This window comes from Heterodontus francisci, unplaced genomic scaffold (genome assembly GCF_036365525.1).
Source record: "Heterodontus francisci isolate sHetFra1 unplaced genomic scaffold, sHetFra1.hap1 HAP1_SCAFFOLD_49_2, whole genome shotgun sequence".
NCBI lineage: Eukaryota > Metazoa > Chordata > Chondrichthyes > Heterodontiformes > Heterodontidae > Heterodontus > Heterodontus francisci.
Window position 1 is genome coordinate 861,182 of NW_027140919.1, and position 14,591 is coordinate 875,772.

The window sequence follows — 14,591 nt, forward strand, 5'->3', positions numbered from 1 at the left end:
CTGAGGTCATACTGCTGTGGATCAGTACTTATTATTTCCCAGGTTCATTCCTGAAAATCACCCCTGTGTGTAGTGTTAACATTGTCCTGTTAGGTGCAGCGCTAGACTGTTCTGTCTGGCTCACCGTCACTTTCACCTTTGATCGATTTGTGACCATTTGTTGCCGGAGGCTGAAAACAAAATATTGCACTGAGAAAACTACGGCTGTGGTTCTCTCAACAACCTGCATTCTGCTCTGTTTAAAAAACATCCCCAACTACTTTATTCTTGAACCTCTATGGATAATTGACAACGTACCATGGTTCTGTGTTCTAAAAGCAGACTATTATACTGAGAATGGATGGGTGGGATTTGACTGGTTTAATACGCTTTTAACCCCATTGCTCCCATTCGCTTTAATTCTATTCCTCAACGCTCTGACAGTCAGACACATTTTAGTGGCCAGTCGTGTCCGTAAGGGACTGAGGGGTCAAAACAAGGGAGAGCATCGCAGTGACCCAGAGATGGAAAGCAGAAGGAAGTCTGTGATTTTACTCTTCACCATATCAGGCAGCTTCATACTTCTATGGTTGGTGCATGTTATACATTTCTTATATTATAGCATCACAGTATCCGATCCCAGGGATTACAACAGTTCTGAATCTATATTTCGACAAGTCGGATGGATGTTGCGGATTTTGAGTTGCTGCACAAACACATTTATTTATGGGGTGACTCAGTCCAAGTTCAGAGAGCAGTTCAAGAGCGCGGTGAAATATCCAGTCACATCAATTATTCAACTAATGAATAAACAATACAACTGAGAGCAGCCCAGAGGCGGTTCCCTGTATCTCCAGTACATTAATGTAATATTTATCCACAATGGGAAAGAGGTAACTGACAGCGGGTTGACCCACAATACATTGGTAGGTTGGGGTCATGAAGAGACCCTAGCCAAAGAGCAGTGCAGCAGGACATAAAAGATGTCAGACAGCTTGATGACTGAAAAACCACTGGTGTTGGGGTTGTCACACACACCAAAGGGCAGCTGGGCAGCGTGCCAGAAGTGTACAGTTGGATACCAGAAATACACTGAACGGGTTTGGCAAGGTGGATGGTTGCACATGGAAAAGAACAGTGCGCTGGTTGGCAAGAAATGGCCTTTGGAGGACTGGACAGAAAAGGGGGAAGATTTGATTCAGAGATACAGCACTGAACCAGGCCCTTCGACACACCTAGTCTGTGCCGACCATTAACCACCCATTTACACTAATCCCATATTCCTACCACATCCTCACCTGTCCCTATATTCCTCTACCACCTACCTATACTAGGAGCAATTGAAAATGGCCAATTTACCTATCAACCTGCAAGTCTTTTGGCTGTGGGAGGAAACCGGAGCACCCGAAGGAAACGCACGCAGACAGAGGGAAAGCTTACAAACTCCACATAGGCAGTACCCAGAATTGAACGCGGGTCGCTGCAGCTGAGAGGCTGCGGTGCTAACCACTGCGCCACTGTGCCGCCCAAAACAGGCAGTCAGAGTTCCCTCTGTAGAACATGAAGGGAAATAGCCATCACAGTCTCTCCTCAATCACCACTGGTTTCATTCTCAGTTCATCAGTGCTACTCAGCAAACAAAACATGGTCGGAGACCAGCAAAAGGCTGCAGATGGTGGAAAGCTTTTTGTGTCAGTCATTATTATTAATATTACTCTCTCTCTCTCTCTCTCTCTCTCTCTCTCGCGCGCTCTCTATCCCTAAGTCAGACGGTGGTGTTGCTCTTGACGGTGGGAGCGTTAGTTCCAAAATATTTTCTGGATAGATTGATTCACAGCATGTCTTTCCCATTAGCAACACCAGCATTAATTACCGATCCTTAATTGCTGCTTGAGAAGATGATGCCCGACCTTCTGTATTGAACTAGCTGCTGTTCCCCTGGCAATGGAGCTCCCACAGTTGTCACCATTGAGTGAGTTCCAGGATCTGGCTCAGTTGTACAGCCTTCCATGGTGGAATAGCCGGCCAACAAACTCTCTTTTATTCTCAGGAAATACTGGTACACTTGGATGAGGGAATCAAAGGAATTACCAGAAAGAAACGTAACATATTTTCTTTCAAAACTATTTTAAACAAACAAAACAATCTGCCTGCTGCATCTCGAAAACCAGAAATTCCTCCATGCGCTGTTGGAGAAGACGGATAACTTTGGCTCATTCCTGTCTCTTCACGGATTCTCTTTGCCAACAATAACGGCCTTGGCCTGTCTTGTTGTCTGTTTGCGGCCGCCACCTTTGTGAGATGCAAAGACAAATAAAAACAACAAATGAACTTCAAATGGGCCAAATTAAAATCCTGAAAATTCCCAAAGAATGAAAGGAAACTGGAAGTTTTTAAACTAATAATATTTTTAGGAGCCACATGGGTTACACATTTACCCAAACCCCGCTTAATGTGACATTCTACCATGGGGTGAAGACATTATGGAACCCAGTTTCTCCGCTGCAGCCTCGCAATGATGGCCCACCGTACGGATGTGGCTCATCCTCTCAAGATGTTACTTATTCTCTGCATGCACTTTCCCTCTTTATGCAGTAATTTTGTGTGCATGCAGTTCCCCTATCCTTCTGCAAGAGGTGATATCTGCCGCAAACAGAAATTGGCACAGTCACATTGAAGGAATTCATTGAATAACCATCCACTGCATGAGAAAGCAGTCTTGTGCAGAGGTTCACTATTCTCTGGGAAAGGGACCATCTCCTCTCATCTAAACTAGACAGGGCCTTATAATTTTAAAATTCTGAGCCAGGGTCCTCCTGAACATATTTAATTGGAACCAACTCCACTGGAACGCATTCTATTTCCGTCATCACCTTGTGAACGTGGATCAGCTCACCCCTAAATCTATCCTTCTCTAAAGTGTAGAGCCCCAATCCTTTCAGTATATCTTGATAAACAAGATGCCTGAAAGTGTCAATCAGTCTCTTATGCATATTTATTACACTGGCTGCTCAAGTTGTGCTTTCAGCACTCTTGGCCAATTTTAATCGTTTCACCATTGCAGGCCATGCCTTCACGCATCTCCGTCTCTCTCTCTCCCTCTCTCTCTTGTTCTCTTCATTTAAAACTTGTAAACCTCTGCCGCACCCTCTCCCAGGCCTTGGCATCCTTCCGCATGTCTGGTACCCAGAATCATGCACTTTTCTCCAGATGAGGCCTAACCAGCGATTTGAATGAAGTGTTTGATTTTATCTCCTGATTTCTTTTTCATCAATCATCATTCACAGTAACAGGCATGCTGATGTTTTTTTTCTCTAATTTCAATGATAATATCATTCGTATTTTTGTGCACTACTGTCAATAATTTGTCAGTGTTGAGGAGCTCACAGTTGGTTGTTAAGAACACTATCTGGCAAAGGAAAGGAATGGGACGGGGCAAAATAACAGAGCTCAGTTACAGAATACTCGAGTCGGATAAAGTCTCAGAGTCCCGTTCCTTGACTTGTGCTGAGATATTTCTGGCACAAAGACCAGAGGATGCAACTACACACCCAAGTACACTCACACATACACACACGCAAACACACACATACAAACAAGCACACAAGTACACACGCAAACTCACAATCACACACACACAAACTAACATGCACACTCGCCTTTCCACATGCAAACACTCTCATACACATTCATATTCACAAAGGCACACATAATTCCACACATTCACACGCACTCACGCACACAGTTTCACATACACACACTCACACACAAGTACAAACGCACAGTCACATGCATAAACACCATCTCAAACACACACACACACAAACTAATTGAAACTGACCATGTCATTCTTTTGAGCAATTAGACACGGGCAATAAATGTTGGCCCAGCACGCAACGCCCACAGCCCATTAAAGAATAACACCAAAGCATATTCACACACACGCATATATATATACATATATACACACACACACACCCAAAGGATCGCCGAGTGGTACAGTTCACGAAAATAAATATTTTAAAATAGTTTCTTCTGTATTAAAGTGTTATGTTAAATCTATAATAACCTCCCAGCTGGAGCTGGAACCAAAATTTTCTTAATTCGTTTTAATTATTAGTATAATTATCAAATGCACTCTGCAAAAAATGATGTTACTGAAAGTACCTAAATCGTTGGGGAATTTGCTCTGCATTATTGGCAGTTCGTGGCGATCTTCAAAATTAGTATCTTTTATATTAAATTCATTATTCTATTTCCTCCATTTATATGTGCAGTGCCTAAAGATATTTAAGTTTCCCCATCACATATGTTTACATAGTGACATGTAGAGTGTAAAAAGTTAGCAATATGGTTCTTCAGTACTTTTGTAACAGCACGAAGTTTGCTGTTTTATTCCATCGATGATTCCATTCCCTTTCTCATTACTTCCCGTGTGTGATTGGTTACATTTATTAATCTCTGTCTGTAAAGAAAACTTTATTGGTTTACTGACAGCGAAACTTAGTCCCAGTGTTATCAGATACTTTATATATTTAACTAATTATATTAACGTGAATATTGCCGAATTGGAGATTAAAATCATATTTTGTGGATTATTTAAAGAACATTTGATTCAAGGCACAGAAAGGGGAAAAATGAATTGCACATGACTTCCTGTATTCTTTTCTCCAATCGCTAGTTGTTCAGAACCATTTTCAAAAAGCAGGCAAGATCTATGAAAAAAAATGTTTTTCATTGCTTTTGTATGAAGAGAATATTGAAATAGTTTTTCTCATTTGTAGAATTCACATTGAATACGGAGCTTGGGCTGTTGGTTTGATTTTACATTCTATCAATATTAAATAAGGAACCATTATCAATTCTTTCACCATCAGAAAACATTGTTTTTATAATATATTGCATCTGCTTAACACATCTTCCAAATTCCCAGGTGGGACATGTGCGAAACTTTGATTTAAATCCAGAATTGAAAATAAATATCGTGGCAACTTGTTTTATTTGGTCCTCTGCGGCTCTTGTACCGACACAACTGACTGGAGTTGAAATTCTAAGCAGATTGTTCAAACACAACAATCTAGAATTAGAGCGTGATCACAGTGAGAAATGAAGGTCTCGGGGTTTGGGGTCGATTGTAACACAAGGATTTTAAAACAGCAGTCAAAGCTAAGCCTACTGCCGACTGAACCCACACGAACATTTCTGTCCCAGGTATTTCACAGCAGAAGTGTTGTCTGAACCTGTGTGGTATACTGAATCGAACTGAAATAATTTAAATAGCTTGCGCCACATTAGAGTTTTGCACATGATCTATAAACATTGTAGAATATATTAACTAGAGTCAGAACCAATAGTATTTCAATTAGCATTAATTATTACAGTAATTGTGAAGTGCCTCTCCAAAAGATTGTGTCACTGATTATTCCAAAATCTCCGGAGGATTTTCCATTTATTAGTGCTTACTTAATGATGACCTTGAAAATCTAGAAATTTGTATTGTAAATTCTCAACTCATTTCACATATTTATATGTACAGTGTCAAGTCATGATTAATGTGACAAAGTCTCCTTCCACATGCTGCTTTTATGCAAAACATCGTGAAGTGTTTAATGAGATATCATGAATAGTCTCGTTCCACCTGCTCGATATTTTTGCAGAGCTTTTCGGTAAATGATTCGATGCAGTTTCTCACTGTTTCTCGTGCGGGTTTAGTTACATTTGTTAATGTCTATCGACAACAAATGCTGGTTCACGGCAGGGAAACGTTCCCTCAATGTTATTACAGACTTCCATGATGAATCTTCTTTTGTTTTTGTAAAAGGGATTATATTCTACAATCCTGATTTTGAAGGTAATTTAAGAATATTTTCTGCAAGCCCCAGCACGGAGAGAAAGTATGGAATAAATACAAATGCAAAATACTGCGGATGCTGGAAATCGGAAATAAAAGCAAGAAATGCTGGAACCACTCAGCAAGTCTGGCAGCATCTGTGAAAAGAGAAGCAGAGTCAACGTTTCGGGTTAGTGACCCTTCTTTGGAGAAAGTATTGAATGTAGCTGACTCCCTGAATCTTTTTTCTCAGCAATCGGCCCCAGATCACAATCAATTTACAGGAAATGTGCATATTTATTTAAATTTGTCATTTATTGAGATTGTATAAAGTGAAAATTGAAACAGCTTCCTTAATTTGTAAATTTATCACTTAATACCTTTTTACATTTTGTCCTGTTTGCTTTTAAGTTCATCAAAATCAAATAGGAAACTGTTATAAATTGTTGTCGCTGACAGCAAAAACGGATCTAATATTTGTCATCTGATTAACATTTACTTGCATTTCCAGGAAGAATTGAGTTAAATTTAGTTTTGTTATAAAAATTGAACATAAATACCGCAAGAGTTGGTTTTATGTTGTTTCCAGTGGCTCTCGGACAGACACAGCAGAGTGGAGTTAAAATTATAATAAGGCATTTAAAACGGAGACTCCTGGAAGTAGAAAGTGCTCTGTGTTACAGTCGAGTGTATGGGAGTCAGAACTGCAGTATACCGGGATCTGCATCCATCCAACTCATCCACATTGAGATTTCTGTCCTCGGAATTTCTCAGTGAAGTGCCTTGTGATTCAGAGAATTAAATTAAGTAGTTTGTACAGCATTTGGAAACTTCGGAAATGACTATAAATATTGTGTAATATGTTACCTGGAGGTGGAACCAATATTTATTCATTTGCACTAAATATTAATAGAGTTATCAATTACACTCTCCAAAAATTCTGCTACTGATCTCAGGGGGATTCGCTGTGTGAGCTGTTTTATTTAGTCAGCGACAATCTTCAAAACTAACCATTTTTACAGTATATCATGCTTTCTAATTCATACATTTATATGCACAGTGTCGTGTAATGATTAGTGTTTCTCAGTCTCTTTCTACATGATTCATACATTACGTGGTGTATTTAATATCCAGACGTGTTTCTGAATCTCTTTCCACATGTCCCATACTTTTTATATCGTGCGATGTATTAGAATTAGAATTAGAATATTACAGCGCAGTACAGGCCCTTCGGCCCTCGATGTTGCGCCGAGCTGTGAAACCATCTGACCTACACTATTCCATTTTCATCCATGTGTCTATCCAATGTCCACTTAAATGCCCTTAAAGTTGGCGAATCTACTACTGCTGCAGGCAGGGCATTCCACGCCCTGACTACACTCTGAGTAACGAAACTACCTCTCACATCTGTCCTATATCTATCACCCCTCAACTTGAAGCTATGTCCCCTCGTGTTTGCCATCACCATCCGAGGAAAAAGACGCTCACTATCCACCCTATCTAACCCTCTGATTATCTTATATGTCTCTATTAAGTCACCTCTCCTCCTCCTTCTCTCCAACGAAAACAACCTCAAGTCCCTCAGCCTTTCCTCGTAAGACCTTCCCTCCATACCAGGCAACATCCTAGTAAATCTCCTCTGCACCCTTTCCATAGCTTCCACATCCTTTCTATAATGCGGTGACCAGAACTGCACGCAATACTCCAGGTGCGGTCTCACCAGAGTCTTGTACAGCTGCAGCATGACCTCGTGGCTCCGAAACTCGACCCCCCTACTAATAAAAGCTAACACACCATATGCCTTCTTGACAGCCCTATTAACCTGGTTAGCAACCTTCAGGGATTTATGCACCTGGACACCAAGATCTCTCTGCTCATCTACACTAACAAGAATCTTCCCATTAGCCCAGTACTCTGCATTCCTGTTACTCCTTCCAAAGTGAATCACCTCACACTTTTCCGCATTAAACTCCATTTGCCATCTCTCAGCCCAGCTCTGCAGCCTATCTATGTCTCTCTGTACCCTACAACATCCTTTGGCACTATCCACAACTCCACCGACCTTAGTGTCATCTGCAAATTTACTAACCCACCCTTCCACACCCTCTTCCAGGTCATTTATAAAAATGACAAACAGCAATGGCCCCAAAACAGATCCTTGCGGTACACCACTAGTAACTAAACTCCAGGATGAACATTTGCCATCAACCACCACCCTCTGTCTTCTTTCAGCTAGCCAATTTCTGATCCAAAGCTCTAAATCACCTTCAACCCCATACTTCCGTATTTTCTGCAATAGCCTACCGTGGGGAACCTTATCAAACGCCTTACTGAAATCCATATGCACCACATCCACTGCTTTACCCTCATCCACCTGTTTGGTCACCTTCTCGAAAAACTCAATAAGGTTTGTGAGGCACGACCTACCCGTCACAAAACCGTGCTGACTATCTCTAATGTACTTATTCTTTTCAAGATGATTATAAATCCTGTCTCTTATAACCTTTTCCAACATTTTACCCACAACCGAAGTGAGGCTCACAGGTCTATAATTACCAGTTTAGTGTAGTGTTTACTGAAAGATGCGGAGTTCTTTCCCAATCCCTGGGGAAAGGCCAGGAAATTGGTTTGGGGGCAGTAGGTCTGCCATGATTTTATTGAACAGTGAAATATGGGTAGGCAGTATGGCCTAATCCTCCTCCTATTAAATTATTTAATGTCCTTCCAGATGTTCCATACTCTGGTCACCTTGCGAAACAAATCCTGAATTCGTTTTCATATTTAAATTCAACAGACAGTGCCCAGAACAATTTGTCTCGGTACTGTAAATGTTCGATGCGTGTTTGGTTATTTCTAACCATGGTGACGTTTCTTCAGGCACTGGCCCATGTGTTGTCGAGTTAGATTGTTAAAAGTTACTGATAATGCTGTTGACGCACAGAATCCGGATTTTTTTTGACGTGAGTTCCTTTTGCCCAGTGCTTTGCTTGTGTTTTAAGCTGAAATAAATGTAATTGTATCAATTAATTTACTTCTGAAATCTGCAAGAGCTCACTTAATTGCGAAAGTTGTTCAAATTTGACCTAAAGTAATTTGATATAATATAATTACTTAGATTCTTAACCCACCTAATAATCTGCCGTGAGAAGCATGTACTTGACTGTATTTTGTAATCCCTAAACCACCCCGTACCTGGTTTTGTAACTCATTCAAGAGTTTAAATTCTGGGCTTTGAATATCCCACGTTTGTCCCGTTTCAGTTCACCTCCTTTGAGTTTATTTTTATTTGTAATTAATATTTCTGTATTACTGATGTGCAGCAAATTAAAAGGCATTGTAATTTACCTCAGGATTGGAAAATCTTTACTTTCTGTTACCATCCCTTCAAAAAGTTTGGACCGGAATGCTGAATTCAATAAGAGTGCCATCACCAGCGGGTTCACAAGCTGGTCTATCAGCACAGTTTTGTCAGGTCACCTAAACACGGTCATCAAAGGTGAGAGCACCATCAACACAAATTTACAGGGCAATGGGGAAAGGGAGTGGGAATAATGAGACACATCTTACAAAGAGGCAGCACAGGCACCATGGGCCGAATGGCGTCCCTCTGTACTGTTTTATTATAAGATTGTATAAGGGAGACATCCATCACCACCGCCTTCTCAGAGCACCGTAACATTGGTAATACATGGAGCCCACCCACCGACACCACAAGGAGAGTGTATCCGCGTGTCAGTGTGTGTATATGTGAAAACAGTTCTGGATACATTTTGGTCCATTACCAAAATTAATTTGTTCCAGAAATTGTATTTGCAATTTAAGGAATGAAGCACAGATTAGATTAGATTAGAGATACAGCACTGAAACAGACCCTTCGGCCCACAGAGTCTGTGCCGAACATCAACCACCCATTTATACTAATCCTACACTAACCCCATATTCCTACCAAACATCCCCACCTGTCCCTATATTTCCCTACCACCCACCTATACTAGTGACAATTTATAATGGCCAATTTACCTATCAACCTGCAAGTCTTTTGGCTTGTGGGAGGAAACCGCAGCACCCGGAGAAAACCCACGCAGACTCAGGGAGAACTTGAAAACTCCACACAGGCAGTACCCGGAATCGAACCCGGGTCCCTGGAGTTGTGAGGTTGCGGTGCTAACCACTGCGCCACTGTGCTGCCCACAGGGATCACAGATCCCTGTATAATTTCTTTTGCAACGTGACGGGAATAATGAACCTGAAGTTAGTTGTATTTGTGTCTTTTCTTTCTGACAGTTTCATTCATTTCTTGCACCAGTGAACTGTAATTGTCAACTTCTCATTTCAGGCAGGCCTGGGAACAGTCAGGCTGACCCGTCAGGTAATCGCCCTTTATTTTCACCCTATCTGATATCTCTCTGCTCTAATCCATCCCATTAAATATTAAACAAAAACAAGAAATGCTGGAATCACTCAGCAGGTCTGGCAGCATCTGTGGAAAGAGAAGCAGAGTTAACGTTTCGGGTCAGTGACCCTTCTTCGGAACATTAAATATTAAGCTTGGGCGACAATCTCAGTACCTTTTTGATCACGGATTAACCTACTGCCCTGTTGCTAGTCACAAAGGGAATGTGTCCCTTACAGTGTTACGAAAGATCTTTAATTCTAGCTGTTGTCTTCATGCGGAGGGACATTAACTGAGGGTCTCTGAAAGCAGAGTGTGAAGCATCAGCTCCAATAACACTGCTCCCAAAGGTCATCACATATTACACCTCACCAATCAGCGCTGAGATCGAGATCACGTGACCACCCAGCCCTGACTTTATTGTCTGTGGTGGGTGAGGGTGCAATTTCTTCTGCTCTTTCCTGCTACTGGGATCTCACTGTGTTCATCCAATCAGTACTGAGCACCTAAACATGTAATCATTACAGCCACGCCCATCTCCCCACTTTTGCAGTTTAAATCTATTCTGAGCCTATATCGCCATCCGTTTCCCATTGGAACTGCTTAATTGGTGGGAATTTCCGGTTGTCCCTTGGTTCCCTGCTGGCTTGTACCGTTTATTAGTATTTCCCTCTGCTTTTTGCCATGTTTGTTATTTACTCTGGGTTTTATTCGTGTTCTGGACATAGTCTGACACTAATTCCCCTCTTGCCTGGTGAATGGGGACGGACCATGCGCTGGAAACCTGTGGGGTTATTCGACTGTAATCGCTTGATGATATTTCAAATATTTTACAGAGACGGTGAAGCTGCGACTGGTGAATGGGGGCGGTCGGTGCAGTGGCAGAGTGGAGATTCACTACAGGGACAGTGGAGGACTGTGGATGACTCTTACTGGGACCTGCAGGACGCCACTGTTGTGTGTCCAGAGCTGGGCTGCGGGACCGTGGTCTCTGCACCAGGCCAGGCTCACTTTGGGGAAGGCTCCGGACCCATTGTGATGGAAGCTGTAAAGTGCGGCGGGACCGAGGTCTCTCTGAGGGAATGTAAGTCACATGAATGGGATCACTATTCCTGGCCACACTCCAGTGATGCCGGCGTCATTCGCTCAGGTAAAAATCTTTCTCAGTCTCTCATCTCCCGCTGAGGCAGATACAATCCGGAAAAAAAAGTGGAAGTAAAATGATCCGGGATGATCCATACCTGGACCGTGAGATAATAATTATAGTATTCTCTGGTTAGTAATAATGTTATATGACTATTAGAAGCACTGTTTGTTAAAATTATATCACTCGTATTATATTTAATAAACATTCTCCACTGGGAGCAATACATACCTGATACTGAGTACATTTACAATACAGACAGAGCTGTTGCCATTGTAATTTTCCCTGAAGCCACAGTGAATGATCTGAACTGCTGCAAATGGCACAATCTCAATCCAACTCTCCATTCATCAACCCAGAAGCCTTTACCGGGGATGTTCTGTCAGCCCGATTGTGCGCCTGCTCTGATCGCTGGCCTCAGATCTGGTATATTGTACATGTTGTGAAGCTGAAACTGGGGAGCAGCGAAGGGAGGTTTCGCAGCCTCGGGGGTGCGGAGTAATGGATTAATGTGGGTATCACAAGAGTAAACTTCGCTTTAAGATCCCATCACTGCCTGTGCATTCCCATTTAAATTTTGGGGAATATTATAAAAGTGAAATGCACAGAACATTAAACAAAAGAGCTACCATAGTGCAGAAAGCAATTGCAATGATTAAACTCAACACCGCTGAACTATTGGAAGAAAAGCGGCCAGTTTTCCTGAAGTCCTGGCCAGTTACTCGAAGAAAGATAGTGATAGACCTCAAGAGGACAAAGAGAGGCTGGTGAAATGGGTGGACACGTGGCAGATGAAATTTAATGCAGAGAAGTATCAACTAACGCATTCTGGTTGGAACAAGGAGGAGAGGCAATATCACAGCATCGCAGAACTGTTACAGTGCACAAGTGGCTATTCAGCCCATAGTGTCACACTGCCTCTCTGAGAGAGCAATTCATTCAATTCCATTCCACTGCATTCTCTCCATAACCCTGCACATTCTTCCTTTTCAATTAATTGTCCAATTCCCTTTTGAATGCTTCAATTGAACCTGCCTCCACGAAATTCTCAGGCTACGCATTTGGGAACTTAACCACTCACTGCATGAAAACGTTTTTCGTCAAGTAATGTTTGTTTCTTTTACCCATTACTTTAAATCCGTGGCCTCTCCTTCCCGATCCTTTCACAAGTGGGGACAGTTTATCTCTATCTACCCTGTCCAGATAACTCATGCTTTCGAATACCTCTATCAAATCACCTTCAGCCTTCTCTTCTCCAGGGAAAACAGTCCTAACTTCTGCAATATATCTTCATAGCTGAAATTCCTCATCCATGGCACCATTCTCCCGAATCTTTTCTGTACGCTTTCAAATGCCCTCACATCTTTCCTGAAGTGCGGCACACAGAATTGGACGCAATACTCCAGCTGAGGCCGAACTCGTGTCTTATACAAGTTCAACACAACTTCCTTGCTCTTTTTCCATATTAATAACACAGCTCTCTCAACCTGTCCTGCCATCTTCAATGACTTATGCACATATATACCCAGGCACCTCTTCTCATGCGCCCCCTTTAGAATTGAGCCCTTTATTTTATATTTTGTCTCAATGTTCTACCTACCAAAATGAATCACTTCACATTCCACTGCATTGAACTTCATCTGTCACCTGTTTGCCTATTCTACCAAATTGCCTATGTCCTTTTGAAGTTCTGCACTGTACTCCTCACAGTTCACAATGCTTCCAAGTTTTGTATCATCTGCAAACTTTGAAAGTATGTCCTGTACAACAAGGCTTAGGTCATTAATATATATCAGGGAGAGCATGTGTCCCAGGACTGACCCCTGTGGAACTCGACGACAAACCTTCATCCAGCCTGAAAATTATCCATTAACCACTACTCTTTGTTTCCTCTCACAACGCAAATTCTTTATTCTCCAAAGTGCCTGATGCAACAAATCCAATCACCTTTATCCAAACCAGTTTAAATATTGATTTTCCACTGAACCAGGAGCTCTGCATATTTTGAGTTCAATTGCCAAAGACACATCCTGATCCCGACCAAAATTTCGCAGAGAGATCTTGTTTTCTGCCCTCTTTGGTCCTGTCCAACAGTCAAATATTGATATAATTAGCAGTTTAGTTCATTGATCTTTTACAGACAATAGCAATTGCTAATGTGCCTCACACGTTTCGTTTACTCATTTAACATAAGCTCTTCCCTAATGGCATTGGCCTGTCTGGAAAGAGAGGTCTGCACATTGTCTGTTCAGACATGCTGTTTTCGCTTCTAAAATTACTCGAATATCTTCATTGTCAAAGACAGAGTCCCATCCTTACAAAAGTAAGCGATTCTGTTATGTAATTAACAATAAATTGATTTATGATAATGTTATAATCACCACAACCCTAGAACATAGTTCAATACAAAGATGCAGCATACTGGACTGCTGATATTCAAGGGTTGACGTTACATTCTCCGGTGTGAAGCGGAAGTGATGAATAGGGTGGTTGAAATTTTAAACCAAAAAGGCAAAGCGACATCTGGTGAACTATCTGGTAATATAAACCTGAATGGATGAATCATAGAAAGCATCATCGGTTCCTACTCTACTTTGAAAAAAAAAATGCTCATTAGTCAACGATCATCCACGAAGGGAATGAACACGCACAGCATATCATCTCCATCACAAATCTTCCTCCTGAACCACTCCCCTGCCTCATCCACCCTCAACTACAAAATTAACTTAGAGGAGCTCGTGAACTTTTAGTTACAAAGTTCAAAAACATCCATTCAGTCGCCTAAACTGCTTCCCTTTCTTCCTCAACCCACCAGGCCTAACTTCCAATAAGTGAGCCCGCATCCCATCATCCAGAATTCGCATTGCTTGTGTCTCTCCTGGAGGCCTTCACGCTCTCTTTGAACTGATGCTGTCGATGAAATCTGCATCTTGCTGTCTGCACCCTATTTCTACCAAACTACTGAACACACACGTTCCCTTCTGTTGGAGAATTTTTGAGAGCTTTGCTAATTATAACAAACTTTGCAGAAGCAGAAAAGCAGGACACAGCTTGTAGCTAATCTAACCACAACCAATGGTCATAAATTGTAGACAGAGCAGCTAACCACAATCAACGGTTATATGGTGGCGACAGAGATCATGGCGAATGTGCGGAAGTTGGCAAAGAATATTCTGCTGAACCTTTTGCCTTGCAAATTGCTTGTGCAACCCAGACAGACATTAGCAAAAGGGCGGATGTTGTAC